Genomic DNA, 22046 nt, shown 5'->3' with positions numbered 1-22046 from the left:
TGTGTTTTCCGTCTTTATCTTGGCCAACCGATATGGGCCTGTATGTCCATTTGCGGTTCCGGCAATACAAACCAACCTGCAAACGTTCATGATGTAAGTCATCCCAAAGGCAACAGCTGCTACCTTGTCTACCCTGCAATGAAAATGTGTTCTTCCACATAGCCCACCAAGGACCACAAAGTAATCCTTTCCCCACTTTGCTAGACGACAAAAGAAGTACAGAAGTGCACAGACGGCATTGCACTTTGGATTTTGTTTGCGAAATAAAAGAGCAGTGATTGCAGCCACCTTACACGTTCTTGTGAACATTCTGTAGCAAAATAAAGCACTTGCAACAATTCAGTGTTGTTGGTAAAGTATGGGAATTTTCTGGAACCATACGCTCTGTGTGCGCATGTCTGCTTTTGCTTTTGTTTATGTTGTTCCTTTCCGGAGCTAGGTGCTCACATGACCGAGTGCGCTACGCTTGGCACGCACAAAACGAAAATACCTGGATTGCACGCCGTGAGCAAAGACTCTCCACAACTAAAGTAAGCTATGCAAGAGACTGTTGCGATGGTGTATGCCGTCCACACGTATAGGTAATGGAAGCGATGCACACATTACAATTGCACACAACAGGAACGCCAACCGCATTCGTTGGCCATCTCAACATGTACGCAAAATAAAGTTAACAGTCAGATAATGTTAATGATAATGATATGATATGGTATTTGTAACGCGCCTATACACAAGTGTTTCAAGGCGCGACGAGGCAGGGAGGGAGGGAAACAAGGGGAAGACAGACAAACGATCCTACTAGGCCAGGTGTCATTCAGATCGCGCAAGTGCAGTGGTAAGGGGAAAAGGAGGAAGTGCAGGGGGAGGAGGTGGGGGGGGGGAAGTGCAGTACAAGGTAAGTAGCGTAAGAAAAAAAAAAATAATAAATAAAAAGGGCCGGCTGGTGGCAAGTGCGAGGTGAGTGCAGAGCAAGTGCTGGGAAGGGGGCTGTAGGGATACAGTGACAGTCCCACAGTGCAGGGGGAGCCAGGGAGGCAGTGCAAGTGGAGAGTGGCTGGGCCCTGGACCGAGGTTGCTGAGAGTGGTCCAGATGCAGGTTTAGTGCTGAATTCAGTGGGGAGTTAAGCAGGATTAGCAGGGGAGAGGGAGAGAGAAGGCAGAAGCGAAGAGGAAGGTTTTGAGGTGCTTCCGGAACCGGAGATGGTTCTCCTCAAGTTTCAGGGAGGCAGGAAGGCTGTTCCAGAGGGAGGCCCCTGCTGCGGAGAGAGATCTACCCCCAGCTCGTTGCTTCGAGAAGCGGCTGACCATGAGGGAGTTGGAGACGGATGAGCGAAGGGCTCGTGAAGGAAGATATTTAGGAAGAGAGAGTTGAAGGTATTTAGGTCCCAGGCCCCAGAAGGCCTTGTGGACAATGCAGAGGGTTTTGAACTTAATCCTCGCAGCCACTGGGAGCCAGTGAAGAGATTTCAGTCCTGGAGAGATACGGTCCCTGGGCTTGAGGCCAAGGACAAGTCTCGCAGTTCTGTTCTGGATAAGTTGCAGAGGGCGGAGAGTGGAGGCAGGCAGATTAAGATAGAGGCTGTTACAGTAGTCCAGCCTAGAGAGAACCAGGGCTCGGGAGACAGTGAGCTTCTGGGGGAAGGAGAGGAAGGGAAGAATACCTCTGAGGAGGTGCAGCTGGTAGTGTGACTTCTTAGAGACGTCAGATATATGAGGAGAGAAGGAGAGTGTGGAGTCGAAGATGACCCCGAGGTTTTTAGCCTTGCAGGTAGGGGCAGGAAGGGGGCCAAGGGAGGCCGGCCAGAGAGCTGCAGGGAAGGAGGGAGTGGGTGTGCCGATGAGTAGAATCTCAGTCTTACTGGCATTGAGGCAGAGGTCATTGGCGGCACACCATTCCTGGATAGCAGACAGACAGTCGGAGATGAGGGAAGGAGAGGAGGAGGCCGAGGGTAGCCTGATAATGATGTTATTTATATAGCACCTTTATCCAAAGCGTTTTACAGAGCACATATTTACATACAATATCACCCAACTGTACTCCTTTATCGACCTCGGAAGGATGAAAAGCTGAGTTGTCCTTGTCGGGATTCGAACCTGCAACCTGCAGATCACGCTCAGATCACAGCGGTGAGCGCTCAACCCGCTGAGCTATCTTACCGGCTACGATGGCCTGCTATCCTGTATATGGCGGGACTTAACGGCGTTGATGATTTTGTCCATTGCAAATTTAGGTGGGTCGGTCTGTACATTATCCATACTTTAAATGTTTAATGCTTAGTAACTCGTGTCATGTTGCAATATCTTCCTTCACTCTCAAAGCACAGGATATTATCAGGGGCACACCATACCAAACACAAATGGTGGCATGTCAGTCCGTGAACGTCTACAAGTCCAATGACGTACGCCATATGTAAGTGCAGGCACTTCACGCCACCTTTAGTGGTGTACCAACTGCAAAATGTCCTCCACAACCATTCTGTAATGTTGAGCACCCACAGGAGACATGCGTATTTCCAAGAGTGTACGCTGGAGTTACATATCAGTATAGGAATGGACCCAAAGAAGGCAACATTCTGAAACCTACTTCCAACCAGTATCAGATTGTTAGTTCAAAGGGCCCTAACCATGCACACAAGGCATTATGGGCTTGACACTCCCAACACAACATAGTACATCAAATGGAAATACCCCAATATCGTCTACAAAACTCTCTCCATCCCCAATGGGCTCTGAAGGTAGTCGCCTGTGCAGCTACCCAACAATTAACTATAAGTCATTAGCTGCGAACATGGTCCATGTCGCAAAAGTGTGACGGTAAAAAAATCTTCATCTCCCAATGTTTTACTACACTCCCTGAAGCAAGGCTCTGTTCACGGCCACACCATTCCAAACGCAAATGGTGGCATATCTCACCATTGCTGCTGTAGCAAGTGTAACATGTCCTCCACAATGATTCTACAAAGACGAGTACCTTAGGACATTCACATATTTAAAAGTGTGTGGGATGGAACAAGGTATCGTTATAATAACTTACCGAAGTTAACAAAGGAAAATGAAATGCACTCTGTATACATATGTGTGCAATCGAGATACCATTATCAAAGTACTCCCATGCATGTTCCAATCTCTTACTGCACTCACTGAAGCAAGGCTCTGTTCACGGCCACACCATTCCAAAGGCAAATAGTGGCATGTCTCACCACTGCTGCTGTAAGAAGTTTAACATGTCCTCCACAATGAAACTGCAAACGTGAGTACATTTTTAAAAGTCTGTGGGATATCAGAAGGTATAGTTATAATAACTTATCCAAATGATCTAAGGCAAAGGGAATGCACTCTTTATACATATGTGTGCTAGCCACATACCAATATCACAGTAATCCCATACATGGCTGCATTGTGTTGCAAGGGTTGTGCCCAAGTCCTAGGCTCTTGGGTACACGCGGAGGCCTATGCCTCCGCCCATGCACCTAAGAGCCTAGTCCTTGGCCACACCCACTAGAAGGCAATAGAGCCATGCATGGGATCATGTGGCCACGTAGCTTTCCTGACTACAGGTATGTATGGGTATAGTAACGGACCCAACCAAGGCAACATTCTGAAACCTACTTTCAACCAGTGACCATACTGTTAGGTCCAAGGGCCCTAGCCATGCACACAATGCAGTGGGGGCTTTGCAGGCACAACACAACTTAGTACACCGACTGGAAATATCCTCATATTGTCTCCAATGCACTCCCCATCCCCAATGGAGTCTGCCTGCACCCACCAAATGATGTTCACCTGTGCAGCTACCCGCCAATGAAGTATATGTGAGTAGCTGCGTAAAAGGTCGATATTGCTAAACTGTGATGGTAAAACAATCCTTCCATGTGGCAATGCCTTACTGCCCTCCATGAAGCAAGGCTGTGGCCAAGCCCTAGCCTCTTGGGTACATGCGGAGGCCTACGGCCTCCGCCAATGCACACAAAAGCCTAGGCGTTGCCCACAACCACTACAAGGCAATGGAGGCATGCATGGGAATATGGTGCCACATACCATACTTGACATACGTACCACTGCCACCGACAGCCCACCCCACCGCCATAACATAATGGAACCCCACAAAGTGAACATAAGCACCAGCACCCCTAGGCAACAGCACAACACATTGTCAATTTCTACGCATCATCTGCAATGCACTCAGCGTTCCCAATGGAGCGTCCATGCAGTCGCCACAGAAGGTTGTCGCCTGAGGAGCTACCCGCAAATTGCCGCATTGCTCGCATACACCCCTCGCACGCCACTTTCTTCTTTGACCTAAAAAAATATCATATTTACCGCTTTTCACTCCCCCAAACCTTTCCTCCCCTCTTTCACCGACCCGCTCCCGCAAAACATGTTTTCCAACCCCTTCCGCCGTGCCACTATCCTCTGATACACCATAGTGGCGGTTCCCAAAAACTTTGACGCACAGCACGCTTCTCTCCAGCCAACCACCGTCCGCGTCCAATATTCGCCGACATCACGGCTTACTGCAAGCCAATGAGACTTTTGTCCGCGGAGCAAAGGGGGAAATGGGGCCTCGGAGCGGAGCCAGATATCACAAATGTTTTGAGACGTACATTTCAGTTCTTTGCAACAAAAGTAGTGGTCGGATTTCCACCAAACACACAAAAGCACGCTTTCTGAACCAAGCCCATGCTCCTGCCACAAAAATGGTTAAAATCCGTTCAGCCGTTCGGCCTATAGACGTGCGAAAAGTTTTTCCCCCATTGACTATGGAAAAAAAAATGTTGGGACCCCATTACAACTTTGCCCCACCCCCCTTGCAAGAAACCTCACCAATCTTGCTGATAAAATTCAGAGCTGCCCATATACTTTTTTTGCAAAGTTTGGTGAGGATTTGTCCACGGGGAGCAAAGTGGTCTTCCTATGGGTTTAGCGGGCCGTGTAATGAATATGCCAGTAAAATAAATATATATGGTCCTCTAAATTGAAACCACATTTTTTTATTTTATTAGAGTGCTTATTAGTTTACTAAAACTTTGTACACAAGCGTTTTTCATCAACATTACAAATTCACATATGAAGAATTTAAAAACAAACACAAACTCCCAAGTCAAAAAACATTACTTCATTAGTCTCTGCAAAAACAAAAAAGGAAAAGGAAATAAAGTTCATTGATAAGAGTCGCAAATACAGCATAAAGTGCTTGTACATGTCTTGTTCATACCGAAGTTCTAAATCTAACCTTGATACTTCTTTAAAGCCACTAAGTTTATAACATTTAAAAACCTGAGTTTTGTCCGCGTGAAACACAATTCACGCCCGAAACAATCAGCTGCCAGTAAGACGCTGTATTAAGCCACATAGAGCAGTCCACAAATTTGTCAAAATACTGACATCTTGATGGCCAAGATGGCGGGCTGAGCGGACGTGCTAGATATGAGCTTCGTCCCCGTTCTGAGAACTTGAAATAACCCCAACCCACGATCAGCGGGAGAGGCCAGGAGTAAGGAGAAGCCTGCCGTTGCACTCCATTTAATCAGAAAGGTGAAATGAAACCTGAGGAGCCGGGACAGACGCAACGGGCAGCGGCTGAAGCGGGAGGCGGCCTGTAGGAAGAAATGGCAGGCAGTGCTGAATAATGGTGCGCTCGAGTGCACCGGACCCAACAATAACGGCCGCCTGAAGACCCCTGCTTATCAGATAGCGGGCTTGGCACACTCCGGCGTTGTGTGAATGTGAAGCCCAGGAGCACAACAGGAGCAAACCCAGAGCGGAGCCGGCTGGAGTAGAGGAGGAGCAGCCGCCGGGGAAACGGAGAGGACAGCTGCGGGAAACCAGCAGCCTGGCCAAGAGCAGGCTGACGTGCGGCAAAGGGGCGCCAACAGAGGAGTTCCCACAGCCTTATGAATATTCTGTCCTGAGGACAGTGAAAGATGATAATAATGCAGTAAGGAGTGGCCTGAAAAAAGAGCACAAAGGGTGAACTAGGGCTTGTGGAGTAACATGGGTGTCCCAGGAGGCTGGAGACGACTGAGGAAAAGTGGTGAACAAGGCCCTGTAGAACCAGGGAGACTCCCCACACAGGACACAAAGGAGCATTCTGGCAAAGGAATCTCACGAGGGACACCTTGTGGGGTAACGCACACGCCCTGAGAGCGGTGGCCCACGCGCTGCAAGAGCTGACTGGGATCCCAGGAGGTAGGATCAGGTGGTGTGACAGCACATAGCTGAAAAAGGCATTTTGGGCCCACGGAAATCAGTCCAGAGGTGGGTCACGAAGATCTGGCCAACTGAAAGGTCCAGGAGAAGGTAGATGGGACCGAAAAAGAGGAGCACCACACCTGGACCTCGAGCACAGGAGGGACTCCAGAGGGGACACACTCAGCCAAAGCTCCACTTCGGAGGCCAGTCTGCACACCACGATGCAGAAATGACTCACCAAAGAAGATCTGTTGGCGGCCCTGACCAAATTTAAAGGGGAGCTAACAGAGACAGTTAAGGCAGAAGAAGACAGCGTCAGGGAGGAACTTTCACAGGCAATCACAGCCAAAAGCAGAGACATTGACGTACTAAGTGACCGTGTGATGCAAGTTGAGGGTCACATCGCAGGTCTGGAGAAAAAAGTACCCGAGCTGGCACAACAAACGATTGGAGCAAAGACCTGGAGAACAGGTCACGGAGGGACAATATCCGGATCAAAAATCTCAACAAGGGGGCAGAAGGCTGCATTCGAGAAATGTTTGCTAACCTGGTGGACGGAGAGAATGGGCGAAGCATAGAGATAGAGAGAGTGCACAGAGTGGGGTATCGACGAGTGGACCCAGGATCAAGGCCACAGGATATCCTAGTGAAGATGCACACTCACAAAGACAAAGCGCGGATCATGAGTGTGGCCAGGGGTAAAGGTGGAATCCAGCAGAGAGGTTGTGTAATTCAATTATACGAGGACCTATCGCAGTCCACACTGGCAAGCAGACGACTCTTCAAACTGCTTACAGAAGAACTAAATAAGAGAAAGATGAGGTATCAATGGCTCTTCCCAACTAGGTTTAAATTTCGCATGGGAAACGAGGAGAAGACTGTCACACAGGTGGTGCATGGACTGAGGACATTGGGGATGTCCCCGCAAGATTCTGTGTGGGACAGTACACAGAGCCAGCGAGCAGAAGCATCAGTAAGAGAGCACAGCAGCTCCCAATGCTGGAGCACGAAAAAAGGAAACAAGGCGTGAAGCGGACAATGCATACAGGAGGGCGAAGTATGATGAAGACATGCAGGGCGTGGCCTGAGCCCATGGAGTGAGGGAGTGCCTGAGCTGAGATCCCGTTAAGATCCTCTTCATGATCCTGAAACACAACTTTTCAAATGAATAGCGGTTAGCAGAACACACATGCGAGTGTGAGAAGCACTTCCTGAGCCCCGGAATGAAATTCTGCAAAAAAACGGAACTTCCTAAACGAAGAACGTCGGCTGATAACTGAGACCCCTAGGCCGGCAAGATGGCGGACGAGGCTGCGGCCGATTGCTGAGGGAGGAGGGGTTGAGGCCAGCATCGTAAACCCAACAGCAGCAGAGGGAGTTCAGACCTCTGGCCTGAGAGGCGGTTTGCCTGCCGTACAACAGCAGCATTGCAGGAAGTCTGAAGACGGACGACCGGATGGGAACGCACTGTTAAATTGTTAAGTGGTGAGGAGCGTTGCTGAGTTGGCCAACAGAGCATAGCGTGCAGGGAGAGGCGCACTAACGCCGCAGGCAAATTCCGGAGCGGTCGCAGTGTGGCAACCCTGGCCGCTGTGGAACGAAGGTGAAGGAAGCCACTGCAACACCCTGCGCACTACCGAGGGAGTGCAAGACGCCAGGGTGACCCCGTATGGAACGGACCCCTCCGGAGTGTGGTGAAACATCAGCCGAGGGGCCTCACCAAGGCACAGCGCGGAAGGTGAATACATGGACGTATGGTTCCACTGATCTTGGCATACGCAGGAATAAGGCTACGCTTGTAAGCTGAGAGCGAGCTGCAACGGGCCCCTATCACACGCAAACACCCATATCAGGCTTCTAGCTTCATGTAAGGAACTCTTGGAATTGCCGGACGCGGGTTGCAAGAGGCCGCAGACCGCGACCAAACATAACGGCGGATAGCAGACAGAGCAGCTGGGTGCTGCCTGATGAAGAGACGGGAGCAGAGACACATTGAGGTGGGTGGCACGGCCATTTGTGGACACGTATTGCTCTCATTAGATCTAAGGAAACTTGCAAGGCAAACGTAGTGCCCCCAGTGAACATTATCCCCTGTCACAATTGCAATGGTAACGTGGGCTGCTGGTGCATAATCTGGCTGGGGGGTGAGCAACTACGCTGAAATTGGAACACGGTGCAAGTGGAACACCTTAGGGGGAGTAGTTGGAGACACTGTTAGTGACGCTAAATACACCATCATCACGCGGACCTACAATAGTAAGGGCCCGCACATTACAGCAAGGGGAGCACAGTTTTGAGATAACACCCCCCCAATGACGCTGCCACTAAAAGGCTTACTACTGTGGCTGAGCGAACTGTACCAAAGCTGCTGCGACCAGGAGGGGCGAAAACAGGAGAAAGGGATTGGCTCCTATAGATTCTCTGCACGGGTGCTCCTAACACGGACGAAGGGAACTACTGCAGGGTGCATCATGGACGCGTGAGCACCGGCACTAGGGGACGCATCCCATAGAGAGGAGCAAACCCCAGAGTATGAAACGGAGCTGGGCAACTAATAAAGACACCAAAACAACCACTGGCGGAGATGTACTGCAAATAGGCTGCCTACAACGCTAAACACACTGGGATCCGTCGGAGGGACGCCTACAGGGCCAGTGAGCTGAGACGCACACATGCTTTACAAGTGGGCTGCGGTAGTAGGTGCAACTGAGCCTGTGGGACGAGCGGGGAGGCAGATAACTCGCGAACAGAGCAGCTGGGGCGCCTAGTGCATGGTACTCGGGAGTTCTGCCCAAATACACGGCAGCACAACAACACTGAGGGTGGTAAGAAAAAAACAAGCAACCTACGACCAACCTTTCGGCTCACGCACCCGTGCAGGGGGCTAGGGACTATCCCCATAACCCTAATTGCAACAGCTACAACACAGCTCCGGTACTGCGACACTGCATAGGCGGCAAAGCGAGGTAATTCAACGGCAAACACTTGGGCATGTCCCGATCTAAAGGAAAGAGGAAAACCATGATTATGGACTCCTTCAGCAACGCCACCAGATCCCGTGAAGTGACACAAGAAGGTGCCTCAGCGCCGGACGCAACGAAACTGCCCGAAGTGGGTACAAAGATGACCAGGTGTTGGGGGCAATTGCGGCACAGCAGTCATTTATTGACACAAAAATAGACTAGGTCAAAGCGGATATGCAGCTGATGAGGCAGGACATGAGAAATATGGCAGAGAGAGTGACAACAGTCGAGTCGGATCTGAAATAAACCGGCGACTCAACGAAGGACCTGGAGAAGAGGCTAAAGGAGCTGGAGAGAAGAAATGCCCAACTGGAATTGCGTGCAGAGGACGCAGAAGGGCGCGCCCGACGCAACAACATGCGACTGTTAGGAATCTCAGAGGGACTGGTGGACCCGAACCCCACTGAATTTGTGGAGACCCTACTACAACAGGAAGTCGGAGCTGGCAAACTCACACAGGGCTTTGCAGTAGAACGGGCCCATAGATCCTTACAGAAACTACCACCACCGGGGTCCCACCCTCGCCAAATGATTGAGAAGATACTTAACTTTCAAGACAGGGAAGTCATATTGAGACACTTGAGAGAAGGGGGAGTGATACGACGCGACAACTCCACAATAACCATCTACCCTGATTACACGCCCGCCGTTCAAAGAGCCAGAAACTCTTTTGTTCCAATTAAAGCCAGACTCGGACATCTAAACATGAAGTAGATGCTGATGTACCCGTCCAGGTTAAAAGTAATATATAAAGGCCGACCTGTTTTTCGTGTGGTTGAAGAACAGCCTGGATGGAGGAGAAGATACTGGCAAATAAACAATAACGATAACTGGACCCCCGAGGGTGGGGGGCAAAACATGGAAGTTACATGGAAGTCTGCTACGAAGTGCTTAACAATAGGCGCAATAATCCCAAAAGGTTTACATACGGTTAATTCTGACGGGATGACGACAGGCCACCTGTCTAAGACTCACAGGTCTAACCCACGCTACGGTTGGCATCGGCCAGTTGCTGATGCGATTTGACCTGCACAAGAAGTCCCGGATAGGTCAAGACGTGCAGTGGCTCCTTAGCGCTGCAGGAGGATAGCAGCAGTTGGGAGCAAATGTTTAGTTTTGGTTACTGTGTGCCTGAGCGCTGCAAAGCTAAGGCAGCAGCTGGGCATAGTTGTTTGAGTTTGTTTGTTGTTTGGTATGTTTTAGTTCTTCACATGAAATGGTGGAAACGAGGGATTGATCGCTTGCAGGGGAAAGGCGTGCAGGGGGACCAGGCTGGCTGGCACGGTGGAGTAAAATGGCAGTGAACACACTGTGGGGGCGAAGGGGAGACGAGGGAAATGGTAGGGTGGACAGTACTACACAACTATGGCAACCAATATTAAGGTATTAACGTGGAATGTACGTAGGATGGGCACCTACTTGCGAAGGATCCGGGTTAAATCCTTTTTGACTAGGAAAAAGGTATCGATTGCACTGTTGCAAGAAACCCACCTCACGGAAGACACTATGGCCAGGGTGAAAGAGCATTGGGGCGGCCAGTGATACGGGGTGGCATACTCAAAATACGCACATGGTGTTTTTACCTGGATAAATGCTACTGTACCCTTCCGACTACTGGGGATGGAGACACACAAAAGTGGAAGGTTCCTAATATTGCGAGGTTGTATTGAGCGAACAGAAATATGCATAGTCAACTCCTACTTCCTGAACCACGGGATCCCTGTGCACCTCAGCGCACTATGCTACTCAAAGTCAGAGATACTAAACTTATCAGTGGGGGAGACCGAGCGAGAATGCCTAGAGAACAACACGCCATTAAGTTGGGTGGCGGGTCCGGTTAAATATCTGCGGGTGAACCTGACGCCTACCATAAAACAGATAATTGGGGCGAATTACCACCCACTAGTGAAACAAATCAAATCTGACCTTGCACCGTGGAGGGGGATGTATGTGTCATGGCTAAGAAGAATTTCCACTGTGAAAATGAATGTACTCCCCCGCCTGCTATTCCTCTTCCAGGCGATTCCTCTGCCCTTGCTGGAGAAGCTGATGAAGGATATTCAGGAAATCATTATGGACTTAATATGGAATGGGAAGAAACCCTGCATAGGGAGAAGAACCCTATACAGGAGCAAGAATTAGGGGGCAGTGGGCTGCCTCAATATGCTGAAATACCTTAAGACAGCGCAGCCCGAGGGCCATTACGGAATGGGGGAGGGAGGGTAATCAGAAACACTGGGTGTGCATGGAACAGGCTGTGGCGGGTGAATTCCTTTGGAAAATGCCATGGATGAGAAAGGAGGACAGGCCACGAGGACCTATGTAAAACCCAATCAAGAGGAATACTTTGATGATCTGGGACCAGCTGAACAAGAACCTTGAGCTAGTGCCGTGGCCATCGCCGCAAATGTCTATCTTTTGTAATCCTGCTTTCCCGCCGGGAATGGACTGGAACAGGTTCAAGCGGTGGATAGCGGGAGGGGTGAGGGAGATTGGGGACCTCTATGAGTGGAATCAACTCGGGTCATTTGAAAACTGCTGTGGGCCGTACGAGCTGGGGAGGGAAGACTTATTTGCTTACCAACAGGTAAAAACTGGGCGGGTGCCCCAACAATAATGGAGGGAGCCACAAGGGAACGCACAGACTGGGAAAAGCTGATGGCATCCACTGTAAATAACAAGGGCTTAATATCGGATGTCTGCAAGATCCTGTTAGACAAGGAAGATCAGGGTAGCGGGGAGGTGAGGATCAGGTGGGAGAAGTTGCTAGGGAAGGTATTCACGGATAACCAATGGGATAAGGCCCCGAAGGGATGGTATAGCCCATATACCTCTTTAAAGCACTGTGAACTACAATATAAGCTGCTCCACCAGTGGCATTTTACCCCAGACGCACTGCATAAAATGTATAGCTCAAACTCACCGCTATGCTGGAGGTGGTGTGGGGAGGAGGGCGCTCCAGAACGTATTTGGTGTGGCTGCCCACAACTCAAGCATTTCTGGCAGGAGGTGAAATCACAGGTGGTCGGGATATTGGGAGTGAACATGGAACTATATGGGGCAAAGGCCCTTCTGAACATCCGACCTGATGGGGACTGCCGAAGGGAGGGAGGATTGAGACACTGTGGGCAAACCTGTTAATGAGTGTGAAACGGTGGAAGCATATCATACAGTGGTACTATGCAATCTGGGACACTGTAGATGTGGAGAAAATGACAGCAGTAATACCCTGTACATTGGGGATATTTAATTAAGTTTGGTCGACCTTTTGTTCTTAGGCACTTAAGGATTATACACAACTTTAGATTCCAAAGATACTGAGGACGCTTGGGATTCTACCGGAAGAGGAAGACTGAGCCAAATAGGAGAGGGCACAAGGAGCTGCTACCCATGGGCTGCTTGGGAGGGAGGGTGGTAGAGGGATTTGTGGGCTAGGGAGGGGGTGTTTGAAGCAATCATGGTTGTGACTGATAGGCTGAATCACCTGCAGTACCCTTTGGGAACACTACAGGCAATTAGGACTACAAGCGTAAGCGCAATTTCACCTTTGGTACAAGCCCGTACTACACAGTAAAGTGGTTGCTATTTCTGAGCAGCCAGACTTATGTCAAGAGTTTAAGTGAGCAGTAGAACAAGTTACATAAAGGACCAATAATACAGTGATTCAAATATACACTTACTCAAGGTTTCTTGGTAAAAGAATGTACATTTATTTACACATCTAGTTCGAAAACATTACATTAGCACAAGCAGCTCAATATCACACACTAATAAACCACAAAAATCCAACCGGAAAGTAAATGAACAAGTTTAGCTCCAAAATGAAGTGGGAGCAAAATGGCACTTCAGATACTTAGAAAAGGGAGGAAAAGCCAAGGTTATAAGAATAGACAGCCCAAATACATTCATAGGCAGGACAAAGGGTTTCAGTTAAATGCAACCAGCAATTCTTCTCAACAGGCCTGGGCCAAAGTCAAAGGTTCAGAGTCTTTTGTATAGGATAGCACAGTTCTGGTATATAACGGTTAAGTCTTTGCCACAGATTTTTAAAGGATTTGGCTAGGCAAAAGGTTTGATGAATGTTTAGAGAATGACGAACCTTTGAAGTTGAGGAAAGTTTCACGCACTTTCTCGATTGCCGAAAATATTTCCAGACCGCGTTTGCACAGTACATTTTTTAAAGAAGTAAGCTGTAGCTGAGGCAGTTGTTCCTGGCAGGTCTGAGCAGGTCTCGCAGTTCCTGAGCTTCAGTCGTGGAAACAAGGACGACATCGGGAGGTTCATGCACTGCCCAGGGATGAGGCCAAAATCTGTAGTAAGACGTTGGTTTAAGGTGGCCTTAAAGTCCACAAGCTGGTTTCCTTCCCACTGGCTATCCGGTTTTCAAGCAGCACTCTGCTGAAAATTCGACAAGTTCGGGACGGTGTTCAGGTGGCATACGAGTTGGTTGTTCCCACCAAACTCAATGGAAGAAGTTAATCTTGAAGGGCTTCTCTGTCGATTGGAGTTTCAGGCAATTCGGACCTGCAGCAGGGCTTCACTGGTCATCCAGGAGTTGCAGCAGTCCTCTTCCTTCAGCTCGTCTTTGGTTCTTTCGTTCCAGTGGTCGACTCTGCTTTCCAAGTCCCAGAGACCTGCTTTTAAACAGTTTTCCCCCATTCATTCAGCCTGGCTGTCACTCACCCAGCAGGGTAGCTGTCCTTGCCGGACAGTCAGCCAGCCAATCACACCAGAGTGCATTCAGGTCTCCTAGGAGACTAAGCACAGGGAGTTTCGGGCACCTCCCTCACATCCTGTCCACCCCAGCCACTCTGGCACCAGAGGAGGGCTTCAGCACAGAAGCCTGCCAAAGGGCACAAACAAAGGGACCAAACCTGGTTTGGCGCGCAGAGTTCAACACAAGAAGGACTTTTCTGCCCTTGATTTTGAGCTACCGTTGTTAGCGGTCGCAAAGAATCACGGTAGTTGATCTAAACCACTGCCACCAGCCATTTCAAATAGGAAAAGTAACATTTTACTGTTACATGAGTGTTTTGACTCAGGGGAAGGCTAGTAAAGCAATTTAACTTTACATGTTCTAGGAGATGGTAGTCAGTCCCAGAGAAGGTATTTAAACCTTGGGGAGTCTGAAACACACTCCTGTGCCACTGCACTGAAAGTGCTGTGTGACGCACAGAAAAAGATGATGCCACTGGAGTTGTCTTAAAACTCCATAACCAAAGAACACAAAAGTAAAATGCACACAAAATACATGGAAGAGTGGGGAAAAAAAAGGCTCACACTCTTCCCAGGTAAAAAATTAAATCCCAGAAATCCAGAAATGTTGCTGGGGGTCTCAAAAGGTAAGGGAAATGAGCACATTCTTGAGAATTCTCCCTAACAGTGACTATTTGATGTTACAGAGCAACGCTATGCAAATGCTGTGTTATTGTTCATGTGGACATTCATGAGTTAATAAAGTCTTGGTTAAACACAAAAATAATGACCTCTTATCTGCTGCAAACAAGGGCGTTCAGTGACGATATGCAATGGATTTTCCAATACTCCTGGTTCTTTCCAATGTTCACAACTAGACTTTGACTGTTCATATCTTCGGATTGAATTTATTCCACCTGTCGGTAACCGTTTAAACTGAATCTCAAAAACTGCATGCGCCAGTTCAAGTCGGGTGTGGATTTCCAATATTTCGGAATTGTGCCCTGATTACGAAGATAACATTTTAAATGACTATATAATTTGTAATTCAGGGTACTATAACTGGTATCTGACCATTCTTTATTGAACAGTCTTCTTTTAGACTGCCTTTGATTCTCGACAAGTACCTTTTTAAATTTTTTGCCACTCTTTTCATTACATTGTTTACCATAACAAGAAACAAAACACACATTGGTACGTCTGAGCATGATACGATCGTCCTCATAGGGTGACACAAACACAAGAGACACGGTAAAACAGAAGAAGCAAGCAGGTTATATACCACCAATTTAAAGGTCTGGGATTAAAACAAAGTGTACTGCCACATTCCCTCAGCCCTCCCCCGACAATCTACGCCATATCTACAAAAACCTTTGGGGCAGCCCCTTGCCCTGTACACTTTACTCTGTAGGGACGAGCATCGCTCCACTTCTGCAGTCCACTGGCTCAGTCTGGGATGCTACGCAGATCCCCAGGATACTGCAATCAGTCTCAGCCCTAATGTTACCGCCAGGAATGATTTTTCGTATTTCGTACACACAATGTCTTCCCATATTCCCAGCTGGGCCAGTTCTGGTTCTAGAGATACCTGAGCACCCACCATGGTAGACAATTTCTGCAAACATTTTCTCCAAAAGACTTGGACATGTGCAGAGTCCCACAATGTATGATAAAAGGTGCCGCCCTCCCTTCAGCATCTAAGGCAAGCATCACTTCCCACAATGCCCCACCTGGCCAGTGCAGTGCGGGAGTAGTATACCCGGCAGAGAATCTTTAATTGTATTTGCCACAATCTGTCCGCAATTCCCACTTCCCTTTGAAATATTAGAGCCTCCACCCACTCCTCTGATTCCAACCGCCCTATATCCTGCTCCCAGCACTCCCTCATGCGGGTCAATTCCTTGGCACCGAAGGTTGTGCGCATCTATTACAGTGTGGTCATTACCTTGGAGGGGATGCCTGCCGAGAACAAGTTAGCCTCCAAAGGTGAACTCTTTGGGATTTCTTCCAGGGAGGGAAACTGGGCGCCTATGGCATGTGCTATTTGCATGTAACGGAATCGTTCCCTTTCTGGTAGGCCAAACTTTCCTTGCAACTCCTCGATTGAGCAGAGTCGTCCGTCCTGCACCACATCTGCTAGGGTGACTGTCCCTTTCGCTTCCCAGCTCTTAAGATGCTCCATCTTCAGCAACTCAGTCAGGTGTGCATTGTACCAGATGGGCTGGTCTAGGGTCGGTTCCCCCCCCCCATTCAATATCCTGATGCGCTTCCACCCATACCTGTAATTTGTGGCCACGTCAACCCAAGGAGTGCCCCTCTCTTCCTTGCCCCCTGTACAGTACCTATCTATGTGTTCGACCCCTCATTCTTTTTCGCTCAATCGCAATGTAAGAAAGTGTTGGGTCCCTATGGAACCAGTTGTTTACGACCCCTAGCTGTGCAGCCCAGAAGTACCTTCGAAGATTGAGCAGACATATGCCCCCTTCACACCCTGATCGTTGCAATGTCCTCAATGCCACCTGTGGTTGCTCCCCCCCTTCACACCCCTGCCCCCCAATAGCCTGTGCAAGGTTCCCTCAATCCATGCAAAAACTTGTCTAGGAATTGGGAGCAGGGCGTTTTACAGGACGTAAAGGAATTTAGATAGCGTTAGCATTTTAAACATAGCTGCCTTGCCCAACAAGGTCAGTGGGAGAGTTTGCCAGTGTGTTATATCCAGCGCAAACCTATTCATCATGGGGGAAACATTAAGCTGAGAGAAGTCGAATAGGCTCGGGCTCAGGTGATTGCCTAAGTATTTGAAGCTCTATGTCACTATTACGTACGGGCATTCCTGTGGGATCGCATTTGCGCCCCCCTGTACCAGGAAAAGAACAGACTTTTGGCAATTGATTTTAAGTCCTCTAAAGCTTTGATATGCCTTTAATACACTGACGGGTATGAGACACCTGGGTTTTCTTGTGTAGATAAGGTCATTCACGTAGAGTGAGACCGTGTCTCCCCTCCACCCCTTAGCGCCAACTCAATCCCACTCATTCCGGGCTCTCCGTGACCTGCATTGCCAGTGGCTCTATGGCCTGCGCAAACAACAGCGGGGATAAGGGACAACCCTGCCTCATGCCCCAGCCAAGGGCCAAGGTCCGAGAAGTGACTTTGTTTACTCTAATTGCCACCTCAGGAGAAGTGTAGAGCAGGCTGACCCAGGACAAGAAGTTCTCCCCAAACCCCATGTGGTCCATGATCCCATCTCAGAGTCAAACGCCTTTTCAAAGTCTATTGCGAGGAGAGCCAGTTGATCCAGCGTCTCGGCTGCCAAGTCTGGCGAGTTGCACCCTTTGCAGGTTGATCCGTGTAGATCTAGAAGGCATGAACTTGCACTGGTCCGGATGTACCAAAGAGCTGATTACCTCCAACAAGCGATTATCCTGAACCCTGGCGAGAATCTTGGCTTCTCCGTTTATCAAAGATATCAGCCTATATCAGGCACACTGCTCAGGGGGTTTACCAGGCTTCAGGAGAATCACTATGCTGGCCATTCTGAGATCAGGAGGGAGACACCCATTCTGCCTGCACTGCATAAAGATACATACACTAGGTTTCCAAAAAACTGCTAGCAAAAGTTATTTTGCCCAAAAGGTGAAATAGATTCTATTAATTTTTGTATTGAGTATCTTTAGATATCTCAATTGTTTTGATACCTTTGTGGTTAAAGTAATCAGTCAGCCGCAAAAAGATAAAGTAAAAAGAAAATACTTTGCATTTTGTTTATTTCGTGCTGATAAAAAAGACTTTTTAGAAAAAAAATAGTGCAAGTGATTTAACAACAAAAAAGAAAGAAATTTAAAATAGTAATTAAATGGAACTGTTGAAAAATAAACAAACATTACATGTTTGAATAGCAAAAAGCAATAACAACAAAAGAGCAATTTATAATGCTGTCTGTACAAATTATATTTGAAAGTGTTCAAAGTCTTTCAGAGTCTTGATTATAGAAGCAGGTTTGCCCTGCTTAAAGAGGCGATGCAGAGCACCGACCACCCGCTCCCCCAGTCGCTTCCACACCCCCACCGGGAAACCGTTGGGTGCAGGCGCTTTAATCGTCTGTAGCTGCGCAAGTGCAGCTGAGATCTCTTCCTCTGATACGTCTGCCTTCATTCCCAGAGCCTACTGAGGGGTGAGCTTTGGAAGAGGCTGTCATGCACCCCTTTTTCGCCAAGCATTGGGATCGATGGATGTTCCATTACGTTTGACACGTTTTCTGAGCTGCGGTCTAGTCTTTTTCCAACATGGCCGCCCCCTGTATATCAGCGTTCAGTGCTGCTGGCTCGCCGCATTGCAACTGTGTGTGTTTCGCTATCCTGCGGTTGTCACGCTCCTGTTCATTTCTCTTGGCTCTGCTGAGCCCTGCCTTTCCTTGGGTACTCGCCCCTCTCTCCGTACCTTATTTTTCTCCTTCTCTCTCTACGCTCTTACCTGCTGGAACTCTCTCTCAGTTCCCCTCCCTTCGCTCTCTCTGTCTCTCTTCACTGCCCTCAGGGAAGCTTCGACGTATTTTTGCCTCGGCTTCTTGTCTCTCCTTCCCTGTGGGGTCGCTCTCAGCGGCGCCTTCTCTAGTTTTCCCCGAGCGCTTCCGTTTCTACGGGGGATTTCTCTCAGGTCCCCGTTCTGCTACCTGATTCTCACTTGCCTGCTCGAAGCTTTCGTGTCACCAACGATCTTCAGTGCCTTGTGGTTACCATCCCTTCTGCAAGAAGGTTCCAGGGTTGTTTGCCTGCGTGGCTTTTTCTCCGGTCTGGCTATCACGGTCCCGGGGCCACTGGTTTCCGGAAACCCTGGGCAACCAGTGTGGCGTCGTTCCGTGGTAGACCGTATCTCATAAAAAAGAAATCATCCATCAAAGAAAGAAGAAAGAAAACCTCCAAGGATATTTCTTCAGGTGAGGAGGAGTGGGAGGAAACAGAACTAGAAAGTGATTTGGACATTACGGATAAATCCCCAATTTGTGACAGAGGCACCCGATCTAGGGTGTTAGCCCCCCCCCTGCCATACACCACATTTGGGGACTGTAGAGTGCTTCATAGTGTTCGGCGATGGCCCCCGCAATGTCTGTATCGTCGGTCAGTTCCCTCCTTTGGGTATGCAGTATGATCCGCACATGTCCCCTCCCTGGTCTCTTCTCTCCAGCCAGGCCAACATTGTACCCACTTTGTCCCCTGCTTCATGTATCTGGCTTTTCCTTGCCCAATGCGCCTCCTTGGCATTGTCCAGTGCCACGTTATGCAGTGTTTCCTTAGCCGAGGCCAGCCTAGCCTTGGGCAACCCAGAGGAGAGGAACTCCTCCTCTACTTGTCCTACCACCCTCTTCGCCTCTTCCACCGCCTTTATGTGCTTCTTGTGCCTAGCTACCACCATTGAGACCACCTCCCACCGCAGCATTGCCTTATAGCCCTCCCAAAGGATAACAGGGCTGTCAACTGTCCCTGTCTTTATATTGAAATATTCCTAGGTCCGCCAGGTAGTAGGTGTTTAGTCACCAGTGGCTTAGTCTGCCTGTTTTTTAGCTCAATGACTATTGACAACAGCCTATGGGTTATGTTGGATGAGACAAAGAAATATTCGATCCTAGATATGGCGGCATGGACCCCAGAGAAGAAAGAGTAGCCCCTTTCTGTTCCATTTATCCAGTCTAGGGCAGTAACGAAAGAACAGAGTTTAGTGCAGAGAATCGTGTTCTGTGAGAAACCAGAAGGTGTCTCACCCACTAGTCCCCGGAGATCTGTCATCCAGGTGGCCAGGACACGGCCATCGCTTTTGGATCCAATTCCTGGAGGTGGACCAGTGCGGGAGGATCACCTGGGTGAGGGGTCTTCGGGGAGTGGGAACCGGATGGTGAGATGCGCTATCCCCTTCCCTTTACCCCATCCTACCAGGTAGGATATTTGGTAACTCAACCCCCACCCCCTTTTACAACACAAACACTTTCTCTCAGACAGCCCACTATGAGAGAATACAGACTAACACGCGAGCCCTGTACCCGACGTGTCCCAATACAATGGTCAGGTAAGGTGAGGCAATTACTGACCATCACACACACCTGACTTCCATTACACTTCCCCACACAAATAAAAGGCGGAGCACGAGAGCACACTTTGAGCGAGGCAAAGCACACGAGGAAACAGCAGTTCCAAGATGGCAGTTTAACAAGAGGAGAAAGACGGCAAAACAGAAGGGGATTGCAAGTAGGGAAGTGCCCTTGACCTTTTCGACAAGGAACCGTTACTTTCACGAAGCCTTGAGAATAGAAAGCATAAGACCAGGAACCCAGGCTGAGGAATCCTACATTATGTGTCGGAGATACCCGGGGCCCTCCCGCATTGATGATCAAGTCAAGGTGAATCGCCATCTGCAGTGGTACTATCCTTGGCTCCAAAAACAAAGCAGTGTCAGTGAAATCAGTACAGCCGGTGAGTTGGGGTGACGGATACAAGACCAGTCTGTGTTGAAGCCAAGGTTGCAAGCAGCAACATTGTATGGCGAGAGCTGAAACGAACATTGTATGAAACGCGTATGATGACCAACGCAAGTAAAGTTGAACTGCAGATGAATGATTGAACTTTGAACCCAAGGTACGATACCTTTGACAGTGATCCGGCACTGCATGGGTGCTCAATCGAAGGTCTCTATAAGGTATATAGCTAAGAGTTGACAAAAGTGAAAGAGAGGCAAAGAGTTGTGAATCGTAGTGGTCCTGCGATGGGTCGAGCAAAATCATGTGCACAATCGAAAGTGTTCGATATTGATACAGTAAAAAAAGTTTATGGCAAAGTAGATAAAGTTGTTCTGAGCATAGCAGAGGGAGATCAAGGGAAAGCTTTGTGTTAAAACAAGTTTGTGTCAAAGTGGATCTGAGTCAGACGGAGGTGGATCCGGGGTGAAAAGTGAAAATCCTAAGAAACTTGAGTACACGCAAAATACTAAAAGGAAAGGAACTTTGTTTGTTGCATCAGGCCCTCTTAAAGAAGAGACTCCGAATGGCAAAGAGACTTTGGCACAGAAGGCCACGATGTTGAAGTTTTGAGAAGAAAAAGACTGTGCTAAGCTCGAGTGTGCTACCTTGTCCCGTGCTGAAAACGTGGGGAAGGGAAGCCGACTTGAATATCCTGATTTATCATTTCTTGAACACTTTTCTTTTGCATAACATTGTTTCCCACACTATTTGTATTTAGAGGGATTGGCAATAGGTTTATTAGTATAGGCTTTTCTTTTTTTGACAAGACACCACTAGGACTGCGTTATTATTATTTGATGGTCGTAGCTTGCGCCCATCTTTAGATTTAGGATTATATAGGCATTTTTCAAACCAATTGGGTTCAATAAACACCCTTGAACTGTGGTCACTTGTCTGTCTTACTGTTTATAACATGCCTTGCTTACAGTTCCTAGTGCCAACATACGTTCTATCGTGACCGGGTCCATTACCTTGTTGAAGTCCCACTCCTAGTGCCCATACATCAGCTTGGCCCTGAAGGGTGAGCCCCTCAATTTCGGAAAAAAGATTGGGCTCAAGCAGTGGGGATGCGTATACTGCCAGCATGCCCCAAGTGGCTCCCCCTTACCAAAACAAAGCGCCCCCCTGGTGTCAGGTTTCACCTCTTCTAATTGAAATGGGACCCTGCTATGCAGGAGTATTAGCATCCCCCGGGAGCCCCTCGAGAAGCCTGCATGAAACGCCACCCTGTAGTTGGATCTGAGGAAAAATGTGCACTCCGTTCCTGCCAGATGTGTCTCGGTGAGAAATACAATGTTGGGGGACTGCCTATTGAGAAATTGTAGACCAGCCTGCACTTAACGCTTGAACATTCCAGGTCATCAGCTCGACCTTTCCATTATGAGCCATCATCCCAGAGAAACCTTGTCGTACCGCAGGCTTTCCCCCCCAGCCCGTTCATCCTCCTGCCCCCCGTTGTCACTCCATGTGTGTCACCCTCGCTCCTGTGAGACTTCACTACGTACCTCCCCATACATATTGCAACCAGAACAGAACCAACATCTGGCAAATGTCCCCCATCCCACCTCGACTCCCCTTCTCAACATGAAGCAACTAACGCCGCACCAAACGGGTGCATAAATACAAAG

The 22046-nt window shown here is 48.8% G+C and overlaps 1 protein-coding gene across 1 annotated transcript in view; it reads left to right on the top strand.

The window, feature by feature from the left end:
• Positions 1-22046, top strand: part of IRAK2 (interleukin 1 receptor associated kinase 2) — a 1381573-nt gene that overhangs the window by 999483 nt on the left and 360044 nt on the right. The window lies entirely within an intron of this gene.

Source organism: Ambystoma mexicanum, chromosome 2p, assembly GCF_040938575.1.
Source record: "Ambystoma mexicanum isolate Mex_15411 chromosome 2p, UKY_AmexF1_1, whole genome shotgun sequence".
Taxonomy (NCBI): domain Eukaryota; kingdom Metazoa; phylum Chordata; class Amphibia; order Caudata; family Ambystomatidae; genus Ambystoma; species Ambystoma mexicanum.
Note: the sequence above shows the minus strand (reverse complement) of the source record. Positions and strands in the feature narration are given on the sequence as shown.